This window comes from Eleutherodactylus coqui, chromosome 5 (genome assembly GCF_035609145.1).
Source record: "Eleutherodactylus coqui strain aEleCoq1 chromosome 5, aEleCoq1.hap1, whole genome shotgun sequence".
Taxonomy (NCBI): Eukaryota; Metazoa; Chordata; class Amphibia; order Anura; family Eleutherodactylidae; genus Eleutherodactylus; species Eleutherodactylus coqui.
Window position 1 is genome coordinate 62,696,275 of NC_089841.1, and position 13,543 is coordinate 62,709,817.

Consider the following 13,543-nt stretch of genomic DNA (forward strand, 5'->3'; position numbering starts at 1 on the left):
TAATCATTATCTTCCTGGCTCTGCCCCCTCACCTCTAATGTTTCGAGGCACCACTGTCAGTTCATCATTACCACTGAAACAGCAATCGTTTAGTTCTGCTACTGTTTTTATATTATTAGCTTGGTTCTGATGATGTATTTCTGTATTGGGGTTGGTTTAGGTGCTGTTTTTAATGTTCTGTTGGTTTTGGTATTGTATCTCGGTACTGAGCTTGGTTTTAGTAGTGTATCTATGTTATGAGTTTGGTTCTGCTGCTGTATTTATGTTATATTTATTTCATAACCTTGGTTCTGGTGCCATATTTATGTTATAAGTAAGGATGAGCGAGTATACTCGCTAAAGCACTACTCGTCCAAGCGGGGGAGAGCGGGGAGGAACGGAGGGGAGATCTCTCTCTCCCTCTCTCCCGCCCGCTCTCCCCTGCTCCCCGCCGCGACTGACCTGTCAGCCGCAGCGGTCCCCGAATCTTTATGGACGAGCAGGGAGATACTCGTCTAAAGCACATTACTCGAGCGAGTAGTGCTTTAGCGAGTATACTCGCTCATCCTTAGTTATGAGCTTAATTCTGGGGCTGTATTTATGTTATACTTAGTCATGATCTTGGTTCTGGTGCTTTATTAATATTATGAGCTTGGTTTCAGTTTTGTATTTGGTATATTTATGTTATGAGCTTCATTCTGGTACTGTGTTTATGTTAAAGTTATGTTATGATCTTGGTTTCGGTGCTGAATTGATGTTGTGAGCTTCGTTTCAGTTCTGTATTTGTTATATTTATCTTATAAGCTTTGTTCTGGTGCTATATTTATGTTATCTTGGTTCTGATTCTGTATTTATGATATGAGTTTGGTTCTGGTGCTGTAATTATTCACAAAGCTGTTTTGGTGTGGGTACGCTGCTTTCTTGTTGCTTTCTGCACAAACAGAATACAGGTAGGCCGACTATTTTCTTGTGACGGCAGGGCACCTAAACGAACTCTGTACAGGGTACAATACAACTTAAGGCCAGCACTGGGTCCACATTTTAAGCCTACTGTAATTAAGAAAAAGAATGAATTGACAAATATGCTTTTAGAAGGACAATGGGTTAACCCAGGTTTTCTTCACAGCCTTCAGCTTTACTATCCCCCCCCCCCCCCCCTTCCCATCCCTATATAATCCATTTTTGATGAATGACTCTATGAAAACATTGATTTGGAAATGTTGTCATATGCAGGTTAACAGGGTCTGGTGAACCTGTGCGGGAGAGAGGGAATCACTTAGTTTAAGGCTTTTGATTACCTTCCTCATTTTCTTTTTGCATCAGAAATCCATTTCATCTCGGTAACTTAACTTTTCCTGCGTCCGAATGTATAATCTCTCACAAGAAGTTATCATATCCCAAGCAATATGAGGAGCAATTAGCTCGGCTGGCAGAATTTACTGCTGCATAATATTTATGCCTGGGCAGACTGATGCGTCTCCAGCCAAGTAACACGGATTATTCTGACAATGTGCACATCAGTCACTCCAGCCTGACACAGAATCATTCCGAAGTAGATCCGAGGGGTATTGGGTTGTATCTGTATTATAAACTGGCACCGATGTCTAGTATTTAGTATGAGGAGACGCAGATGCCGCCTCTAATTACACCTTAATAGAAGATGTTCCGGAATCAAAATTACAAATCTCAAACAATGGAATGCAAAAAGCAAACCATTGTCATAAAAATATGCAGATCCCCAAATATTACGATCAGCTGGAGGATTTCCTATGAATACATTATGTCAGCCAAGATGGGAGGTCGGAGCGGAGGTATTTCTGCGACAATAACATTCCCAATACTCTTCGTAGTATATTCCGCCACACAGTACATTCAGTGTGTCGCATCTCCAATCCCCACCCCAGGAGAGGCTTACAATGCACTGTCATTTCTTTATGTTTGGTTAATAGTATAGGAAGGCCATTAACTTTCAAGCAGTTTTGATTTCTAAAAGGAAACTCACACAAAGAACGTACAAATGCTATACTAGTCCAGCTGTGAATATAAATAAGGATCTTAGTATTCAACATTAAATCCTCTTGTCTTCCTAAAGTAATCATTTCAAAGGATAAAAAGTCCAAAGAATTCATATAAATAGTATTTTTAGAATAGTAGTATAATACCATGTTTACCCGAAAATAAGACACTGCCTTATATAAATTTTTGCCCCCAAAGGAGGCACGGTGTCTTATTTTAGGAGAGGATCTTGTAATCCTCACCTAGCAGACAGCAATCGGGTCCCTTTTGCTGCAATGTTCTTCTGAACATTGACAGAGCATTTCTTCCTGGTAGCAGGGCTTGAATACCCCGCCTCCAGCAAGCTAATGCTCTAATTAGTTAATCGAGAGCCGCGTCAGCAAATCAGAGCCGGAGCTCAATTAACCAATCACAGTCATTCAATGATGTCATTCAATGAATAGCTGTGATTAGATAATCGAGCGCCGTCTCTGGGTGGCTGACATAGCTCTCGATTAACCAATTAGTGCATTAGCTTGCTTGAGGCAGGGTATTCAAGCCCTGCTACCAGGAAGAAATGCTCTGTCGATTTTTAGGAGAACACAGCAGCCTGCAGCAGTGACAGTGACCAGCATGAGGGACCCAAACGTCAGTTGCTAGGTGAGGATTGCTTTTTTTTTTTCATGTAGTCTAGCTAGGGCTTTTTCGGGCGAGGGCATATATTTCAAGCACCCCCCCAATGACACTACCACCACCCAAAAATCGAGATAGGTCTTATTATAGGGGAAACACGGTAGTTATATTCTTGTAGATAGGGGGCAGTATTATAGTAGTTATATTCTTGTACATAGGAGGCAGTATTATAGTAGTTATATTCCTATAAATAGGGAGCTGTATTATTGCAGTTTTAGCTGGACTGCATACCGGGTATATTTGCATTGCGGAATCCGGAGCGGACATCTGCCTTCGGGTTCTGCAGCAAATACCGCCCATAGCATGCTCTATTTTAGTGTGGCGTGCACAAGGATGATTGTCATTGAAGTCAATGGAAGCCTTCCAACCTGCGGCCTGCCTATAATTAACATTGTCGTCAGCTTGCGGATTCCATGTCATTACCTAGCAATGGTGCGGGTAAAACTGTACTGCACATGTCTGATGGCTCGCCGTCCGGACCATCCGCATTACAGAAGAAAAAAGACGACTAACAGGTATACAGGGTCACCGGTCGAGCACAGGATTGAATTCCGGTGCAGAATCTGACCAGATCGTGTGCAGCCGGCCTTATTCTTGTACATAGGGAACAGTATTCTAGTTGTTTTATTGTTGGGCTGTGATGTGGTACTCTGGAAGAGACAAGAGAATGAAGGAGAGAGGCTGTAGTGTCTGCAGAGCTGCTCCTGGGAAGAAAGACTGCTAAGAGATCAGCATCTAGAGAGAGCTATAGAGCAGTGGCCCCCAACCTTTTTTCCTCCAGGGACCAGCTTCAAGCAAGACCATTTTTCCATGGCCCGGCAAGGGCGGGGTGGGGGTGGGGCAGGGTGAGGCTTTGGTCCTGTGGGGGCGGGGTTATGCAGCGCTATACACCAAACAGCGCTGTAGACTGGGGGGTGCTGCTGGGACCACTCTGTACAGCGCTGTAGACCAGGTCCCCGCCAGGAGCCACGACACTGTGGCCAGATCCCCGAACTGCCCCACCACACCCTGTCAGGACTCGGGGTCCGGGAAACTGGAGGTCCCTGAAAATACCCGCAACCCCTGTCCCTTCCTACTTGCCCCCCTGGGCTAAGCCCCAGGGCGACAACTGGGCGACGGTCCCTACACTCACTAAGGAAGGGGGACGCGGGGACTAACGAACAGACAGACACTGGAACAAACAACAGCAAGGCGAGTCAGGCAATCCGGTTCAGCAACAAGAGGGTACGCGGTACAAGAGGGTCAGGCAAAGGCAACGTCAGGTCCACAGGCAGAGGGTCAGTAACAGGAGTCAGGAGTCAGAACTATGCAGTACGCTGGTGTAGCAGGAAATCCAAAACTAACACTGGCACTGGTCAGGAGACACCAGCAGGTTTAAATGCTGTCAGAGCTCCCGCCCCAGCAGCTGATTGGGGCGGGGAGCCTGACAGCAGCTGAGTGCACCCAGCAGCACTGGGGAACCCGCCCCCAGCCCTGCAGGAGGCAGGACAGGAGACACACATTTGGTTGCCAGGATACCTAGGACGCGACATGGGGCAACACCCACCGCGTCCCTAGCAACCCGGCGGTGGGGCGGAGCCCGGCGGCCAGGGGTGGTGACGAGGACCGGGGCTCCCCTGCGCCGCACAGCGGCCGCACGTGTGATCGGACCGGCGGTGCGGGCACGACGGACCCGCGAACCGCCAGTCCTTACAGTACCCCCCCTTCTACGGGGGGACACTGGACCCCCACGGCCCGGAGCAGGCTTGGGGGGAAAGGCTCTGTGGAACCGTCGGACCAATAGGGGTGCATGTACGTCCCGGGCAGGAATCCATGTACGGTCCTCAGGGCCGAAACCCTTCCAATGTACAAGATATTGCAAACTACCTCTCACACGCTGAGCATCAATCAAACGCTCTACCTCATACTCCAGTTCCCCCTGTACAAGAGTAGGAGCGGGCGGGCTCTGGGCGAGCAGAACTGGGGTTACATATTTTTTCAGCAGCCCCTTGTGGAAGACGTCATGAATCTTCCACGACTGCGGAAGAGATAGTTTGTATGCAACAGGATTGACCACATGGGAGATGGTGAACGGACCAACAAAGCGGGGAGCCAGTTTTAGGGATGGAACCTTGAGCCTCAAATTTTTTGAGGCCAGTAATACCTGCTCCCCAACCACGAATGGAGCAGAGATCGTGCGTCTTTTATTAGCTTGACCAAGAAGTTTATCCTGGGAACCCTGAAGGTTCTTACGAACCTGGGCCCAAACTGTGCACAGTTCATAAATGGCAGAGTCCGCAGACGGCGTGTCAGTAACTGAGGGAGAAAAAGAAAAGCGAGGATGTAAACCATAATTACAAAAGAACGGCGACACATGAGAAGACGAATTTACATGGTTGTTAATGGCAAACTCGGCGAGAGGTAGGAAGTTAACCCACAGATGTTGATTGTCAGACGCGAACAGTCGCAGGTATTGGATTAATTCTTGATTCATCCTCTCAGTTTGCCCATTCGACTCGGGGTGAAAGGCAGACGAAAAGGACAAACCAATATTCAATTTCCTGCAGAAAGCTCGCCAGAAGCGAGCGACAAACTGTACACCTCTATCTGAGACCACGTCCTCAGGAATCCCATGCAACCGCACCACCTCCTTAATAAACATGTCAGATAACAGTTTGGCATTCGGTAACTTGTTCAGAGGAACGAAATGTGCCATTTTGGAGAACCGATCTACAATGACCCAAATGACCGTATTCCCCTGTGACTTCGGCAAATCTGTGATGAAGTCCATGGACAGATGTGTCCAGGGCCTGGACGGAATGGGCAAGGGAAGAAGAGACCCCTCAGGACGTCTTCTGACACTCTTCCCCCTGGCGCACACCGGACAAGCAGTGACAAAAGCCCGAACATCCCTACTCATATGAGGCCACCAATAAGTTCTGGCAAGTAATTCCTGAGTTCCCCGGATACCGGGGTGACCAGCAAGGACTGAGGCATGCGTCTCTTCTAACACCTTCAACCTTAATGGTAAAGGAACAAAGAGTTTGCCTTCTGGAAGTGCTTCAGGGGCAGATTGCTGAGCATCCTGAATTAGCGGTGAGAGGTCAGAAGAGACAGCTGCGAGGACCACCCCGGGGGAGAGGATGGTCTCAGGTTCCGACTCCGGAGGTTCCGGAATACCAAAACTCCTAGATAGGGCATCTGCCTTCACATTCTTGGAACCGGGTCGGTAAGTAACCAGGAAATTAAAACGGGAAAAGAAAAGAGCCCAACGAGCTTGTCGAGCATTCAACCTTTTAGCAGAATCTAAATATACAAGGTTCTTATGGTCTGTAAGTACCATGATCTGATGGCGTGCTCCCTCCAAAAAATGCCTCCACTCCTCGAACGCCCATTTTATAGCAAGTAACTCACGATTGCCTATATCATAATTCTGTTCGGTTGGGGAAAATTTTCTAGAAAAGTAAGCGCACGGTCTAAGATTTGTGAGTGTAGACGGCCCCTGAGAAAGTACCGCCCCTACTCCAAACTCAGAGGCATCCACCTCCACCACAAACGGGCACGACAGGTCTGGTTGGACAAGAACGGGTGCGGAGGAAAAGGCAGCTTTCAGGGTAGCGAAGGCCGCCAGCGCATCTGGAGACCAGGTACTCACATCTGCCCCTTTCCTGGTGAGATCCGTTAAGGGTTTAGCCACTACAGAAAAGTTCTTGATGAACTTCCGATAATAATTAGCGAAGCCCAAGAAGCGCTGGAGGGCCTTTAGGGTGATGGGTTGGGCCCACTCAGTGATGGCTTTCACCTTCCCCGGATCCATCTGGATATCCCATGGAGTAATGATATACCCTAAAAAGGATATCTTCTGCACCCCAAAAACACATTTTCAAGCTTAGCAAATAGCTGGTTAGCCCTGAGTCGAGTCAGGACCGTTTGAACATGTACCTGGTGTGTCTCCCAGTCGGGGGAAAAAATCAGAATATCATCTAGATACACTACGACGAACACCCCCATGATGTCCTGAAAAACTGAGTTCATGAAACCTTGAAATACAGCAGGGGCGTTACACAACCCAAAAGGCATGACCAGGTACTCAAAGTGACCGAGGGGCGTATTGAATGCCGTCTTCCACTCATCCCCCTTTTGAATACGAATGAGGTTGTAAGCTCCCCTTAGGTCGAGTTTAGAGAACCACTGGGCACCGGTGACCTGGTTGAGGAGGTCTGGGATGAGCAGAAGGGCGTACTGGTTCCTGACCGTGATTTTGTTTAGCTCCCTGTAATCAATACAGGGTCTGAGACCCCCATCCTTTTTCTCCACAAAGAAGAAACCAGCCCCTACTGGAGACTCGGAGGGCCGGATGTGCCCCCGGGACAAACTATCCTGGATATAGTCCTTCATAGAATCCCTCTCCGGAACCGTAACATTATAGATGCGACCTTTAGGAAGTTTGGCCCCCGGAATCAACTCAATCTTACAATCCCATTCTCTATGGGGAGGCAAGGCTTCTGCTAGCTGTTTGGAAAAGACGTCCGAAAACTCGGAGAGGTAGTCAGGTAGTTCAACTCCTTCACAGGTGGAGACATCCACCCCCACTGGGCGCATGTGGCTGTCACAGCGAGAACCCCACTTGACCAGTTCCAACGTATCCCAGTTAATTACTGGGTTGTGTTCCCTTAGCCAGGGTAGCCCCAGCACAACATCCACAGACAGGTTCTTCATAACCAAAAATGTACAGGACTCCGTATGTAAGGCCCCAATAGTGAACTGTAACTCCGGGGTAACCAGATTTACAAGACCAGCCTGCAAGGGAGTAGAGTCGACACCAGAGACGAGAATAGGGGGGTCTACACGGAAAAAATACTCAGACAGTTTAGCAACAAATTCAAAATTAACAAAATTAGCAGCAGCTCCAGAATCCTGAAATGCTTGCCCAGCACAGTAGAAAGACCGGAATTCTAAGGTGCAGGGCAACAACATTTTAGACCTTACAGGGAGTACCTTAGCTCCTAGGCAGTCCTCCCGACAACTGCCTAGGAGCGGAAGTTTTCCTGCCGCGGCTTTTTCTCACAGGTCACAATGCGATGACCCGGCTCCCCACAGTAGAGACAGAGGTTCATTCTGAGACGATATTCCCGGCGTTGCTTCGGGGTCATGGTTCCCAGCTCCATGGGTTCTGTGGAGGGAGGGGTTAAGGTCGGAACCACCGACGGAGTAGACGTACGGACAGGGCTGGTCCGAGTCGAGCGTCTGGCCCTCAAGCGTCGGTCAGCCCGGATGGCCAGAGACATGGCTTGCTCCAAAGTTCTGGGCTCCGGGTGTGCCACCAAGAGGTCCTTGAGGCCCTCCGACAGACCGGTCAAAAACAGATCCTTTAAGGCCGCGTCATTCCACCCAGACTCCGTGCAGTGTTGGCGAAATTGTGAACAATAGTCCTCAGCCACCTTCCGCCCCTGTCGCAAGGCCAGGAGTTTAGAGACTGCGAAGGCCGCACGGTCAGGCTCGTCATACAACTGGCCCAAAGCAGTAAAAAAGGCGTCTAGTGACTGTCGGGTGGGGGGGTCAGCTGGTAAGAAGAAGGCCCAATTTTGGGGTTCTCCCCTCAGGCGAGTTATCACAAAACCCACTTCCTGGTATTCTGTGCCAGAGGTGTGGGGTCGGAGATCAAAATAAAGCTTGCAGCCTTCTCTGAACACAAAAAACTGACTTCTCTCCCCGAAAAAGTAGTCAGGAGGTGTTGCTCGGGGTTCAGAAACCGTACCAGGAGTGGCAGGGAGCTACATCATCTTAGAAGCCCCTCGCTGCTCCTGATGCTGCAGGCGAGCAGTCAGGTTCTGTACCAGGTCCGTCAGAATCTGTACCTGGTTGGCTAAAGCCGCCACAGCCTCCATAGTGGGTTTCAAGGTTGCTGGTCGGATGTAGGGAACCGACTTCCGTTCGGCCAGTGTTACTGTCAGGACTCGGGGTCCAGGAAACTGGAGGTCCCTGAAAATACCCGCAACCCCTGTCCCTTCCTACTTGCCCCCCTGGGCTAAGCCCCAGGGCGACAACTGGGCGACGGTCCCTACACTCACTAAGGAAGGGGGACGCGGGGACTAACGAACAGACAGACACTAAAGGGGCTTTCCAGTGAAATACTATTGATGAACTATCATCAGAATAGGTCATTAATAGTTGATCGGCAAGGGTCCGCCTGTCGGGACCCTAACCGATCAGCTGTGCAGGCACATAGAGTCAGCGCCGCAATAACACAGAGGTCAGACCAGAAGCCTCTGCGCCGATCTCCGTGTAGTGGCCGGCGTTTGTAACTTCATGCACGGCTCTCATTAAAATCCATGGGAATTGTTCAAATTCCTTTACTACCGCGGGAATTTGGACCCTAATCATCCTGTGTACATGCATGCAATAACTGAACAATGCGGCCTTCAGTGTAAACAGGAGGCGTTCACTTCTGGACAACTTTCTTTTGAGGGCTCAGTCAGATGAGCAAAATTTTTCATGCATGTATAGGCACTAGAGATGAGCGAGTATACTCACTAAAGGCAATTGCTCGAGCGAGCAATTGCCTTTAGCGAGTATACTCGCTCATCTCTAATAGGCACGTTTTCTAAACAGGTCTATTAGAACCAATGCTTTTCAATGAAAGCGACACATGTCCATTTTTTAGAAGCGGAAAAAATTTGCACCTACAAAAGATAGGACATGTGAGTGCAAATGGACTCGGTCACACAATATTTTTCTACATGCAATGTGCGCTTTGTTTCCCGCGCCTATAATGCGTGAAAAATTCACATGTCTGACTGAGCCCTTAAAGTGAATGGTGGCGGGCTGAAGGAGAATGCTCCCTAGCCCACTCCGCCTCCATTAGGGCAGCGCTCTGGGCGAAGTCAGTGATACTTGGTCCTGTGTAACAGCACAGCAGTAAGCATTATGGGGATGAGCTGCTGAGCATCGTTTGCCTGACAGCTCATCCCGTGTAAATGGGTCTTAGGATGAATACCCACTAGCGTTTGCAAATTTGCTGCGTTTTTTTTCCAGGTGTCTATGGGGCTTTCCAATGTTAAAAATGCACCGCGGCAAAATCGCAAATTTGCGCCATGCGATTTTAACATTAATAGACCCCTGGAGAAAAAAAAATGCTGCAAATTTCGCTGTGAAAAAGAACTGTAGTGGGTAGTCACCCTAAGGACTTATTCAGATGACCGTATATCGGCCGGGTATTCACGAAGGCTGATAAACGGCATCCCTCTCTGCAGGAGGAGGAGGCTGGAAGAGCCAGGAGCAGTTCACTGAGCTCCCACCCCCTCTCCACCCCCTCTCCGCCCCATGGCACAATTTGCAATGGGAGGGGGCGGAGCCAAGTCTCTGAACTTAGCTCCGTCCCCACCCCACTCCCCTCATTGCAAATAGTGCCGAGGGGCGGGAGCTCGGTGCACTGCTCCCGACTCTTCCAGCCTCCTCCCCCTGCAGAGAGGGACGCCGTATATCGGCCGGCGTGAATACCCAGCCGATATACGTTCGTCTGAATAAACCCTAAGGGTGACTACTCACTAGCGGGTTTTTTTCTGCTGCGAATTCGCTGCATTTTTTTTCCAATTGTCAATGGGACTTTAATGTTAAAGTCGCAGCGCAACGCTACGCGTTTTTGGTGTGTTGCGGTTTTAGCATTAGAAAGTCCCATTGACAATTGAAACAAAAACGCAGAGAATTCACAGCAGAAAAAAACGCTAGTGGGTAGTCACCCTTAAGCAGAAGCCAATCATAATCTCAGCAGGTCTTCAGTGCATGGAGAGTTAATTAGCTGATTGTCTTCAGACTCAGAGCTCTTTGGACTCTGACTCATGAGATCTTTGAAGAGTTGTCCAGTATTTAACTATTGATGTGCTATTCTCAGTATAAGTCATCAATAGTTGATTAGAATAGTGCATAAGTGAGGGTTCTATTGACAAAGACCCCGCTGATTGCTGTTCCCTGGGTTTGTGTGGTTGTGCACTGAGCTGATTTCTGCAGGAAGCAGACAGCTCTTTTCATAATGCACTTGCCATTCTTGGAATTGCAGGCCAAGTTCCCATTCATTTCAGTGGGAACTTGGCCTGCAATACCAAGCCTAGCCACTATACTGGGAATGGAGCAGTTTGATTCTTGCAGAAATTAGCTTAGTGCATGAGCATACCAGCCCATAGAACAGCTGATGGGCGAGGGTCATTGAGTCACTCACTCACTCACTGACTCGCCACTAATTCTCTAACTTCCCGGTGTCGTACAAACATGAAATTTGGCACAACTATTCTTTAGGTCCTAAATAGGTAAAGTAAAGGAGTCACAACTTGATTACTCAATGCTAATTGTAAAAGTAAATGCACCCCTGTGTAATGTACTAAATCTAATTTTCTAACTTCCCGGTGTTGCACAAATATGGAATTTACCAGGAGCATTCTTTAGGTCCTATATAGGACATGTAAAGAAGTCACAACTTGATTATTCAATGCTATTTGCAAATGTAAGTGCACCCCTATGTAGTGCATCTAATCTAATTCTCTAACTTCCCAGTGTCATACAAATATGAGATTTGGCACAACCATTCCTTTTGTCCTAAATAGGAAAAGTAAAGGGGTCACAGCTTGATTATTCAATGCTAAGTGCAAAAGTTAGTGACCCCCTATGTTATGTAACTTCCCGGTGTTGTACAAGCATGAAATTTGGCACAAGCATTTTTTCCCTCCTACATAGGAAAAGTAAAGGGGTCTCAACTCCAATAATCAATTCTAAGCATGAAATAATGTGCAATACATGAGAGAGGTTTTTTTCTCAGAAACCTTAAAGCCTAAGGAAATGATTTGTTTACTGAGAAGAATCTAACTTACCTCTACGTGTATATATACTGAGGACACTCTAATGCTCTTCTATGTGTATATACTAAAAAGACTCTAAGTCACCTCTGTGTGTATTTACTGAGCAGAAGAAAGTAGCTATGGACTGCATGAATGAAGCATACTTTTAAGGCTAAGAAGGGGCTACAACCTCTAGTCTAGGGGTAAATTTGAATAAAAAGGGGCTTTACCTTTAAGGGTAAAAAGTGAAGAAAGTGGGAGGGGTGGCCCATTCTGCAGAGGGACATCAGTACATGCAGCCTGAGGAAACTCTAACACTCCTCTATGTGTATATATAACTCACAGAAAAAGAAGCCTCGAAGACAGAACTCACAGAAAAAGAACTTTCTATGTGTTTACATATTTTATTCCTCGGTTCCCCTGAAGTAACCATGACTTCAAAAAATTTTCTGTGCGACCAAAACATAAACACCTGTAACAAATTAACTTGGGCGAAGCCGGGTATATCAGCTAGTTTAATATAAGTGGATGAAATTACTCAGTAAAGTTCTTGCATCCTTCAAGATTAGAGATGAGCGAACGTACTCGTCCGAGCTTGAAACTCGGGCGAATATTAGCGTGTTCGGGATGCTCGGTACTCGTAACAAGTACCACGCGGTGTTCTGGTTACTTTCAGTTTCCTCTCTGAGACGTTAGCGCGCTTTTCTGGCCAATTGAAAGACAGGGAAGGCATTACAACTCCCCCCTGTGACGTTCAAGCCCTATACCACCCCCCTGCTGTGAGTGGCTGGGGAGATCTGATGTCACCCAAGTATAAAAATCGGCCCCTCCCGCGGCTCGCCACAGATGCCTTGTGAGTTAGCTGAGGGAAAGTGCTATCGTGCTGGAGCTGCTGTAGGGAGAGCGTTAGGAGTTAGTGTAGGCTTCAAGAACCCCAACGGTCCTTCTCAGGGCCACATCTAATAGTGTGCAGTACTGTGTTAGCACTGTATTTTTATTTTTTTTTCAAAATTGGATCTGAAGAGCTTTGCGCCCTGCAATAGGGACAGAAGTGGTGGTTAGGCAGGGAGAGTGTTAGCAGTGAGTGTAGGCTTCAAGAACCCCAACAGTCCTTTCTAGGGCCACATCTATCCGTGTGCAGTACTGTCCAGGCTGCTGTTAGCAGTGTTGCATATTTTTTTTTTTTTCTCAAAACCGGCTGTGCAGACCATTGCACCCGGCATTAATACTACAGGGATAGAATTGTGTAGGCAGGGTCAGAAGACATACATTATTCATTGAATAGACGCAGTGTGGCTTTTCCTTTGAAAAACAAGGGAAAAAATTCTATTTCGCCTGCCTCTGACAGTCCTCAGGGCTGTGGGTACGTGTGTGCTGCGTGCAGAACGTTAAAAAAAATCAGACGCAGCCAGCTACGTTTTACTGCAGGCTTGCGCCAATTTTTTTCCTGCATGGGAAATCCCTGATCTGCTGTAGCGAATAACTTTGCATCACTGCAGTTCTGTGACACATTTGCAGGGCCACAACACAGTTATTAAACTTAGTAGTATTCATTGAATACACGCAGTGTGGCTTGTCCTTTGAAAAACAAGGGAAAAAATTCTATTTTGGCTGCAGGCTTGCGCCAATTTTTTTCCTGCATGGGAAATCAAATCACTGGTAATACAGCATGCTGAGGGGTAGGGGTAGGCCTAGAGGATGTGGACGCGGCCGAGGACGCGGAGGCCCAAGTTTTTCACAAAGACGCCTGACGACCGACGAACAGTGGTGTGCAACCTTTGTCGCGCCAAGATCAGCTGGGAAGGCACCACCACCAGCATGCGCAGGCATATGATGGCCAAGCACCCCACAAGGTGGGACGATGCCCGTTCACCGCCTCTGGTTTGCACCACTGCCTCTCCCCCTGTGCCCCAACCTGCCACTGAGATCCAACCCCCCTCTGAGGACACAGGCACTAACGTCTCCTGGCCTGCACCCACACCCTCACCTCCACTGTCCTCGGCCCCATCCAGCAATGTCTCTCAGCGTAGCGTCCAGACGTCGCTAGCGCCACAGTTTGAGCGCAAGCG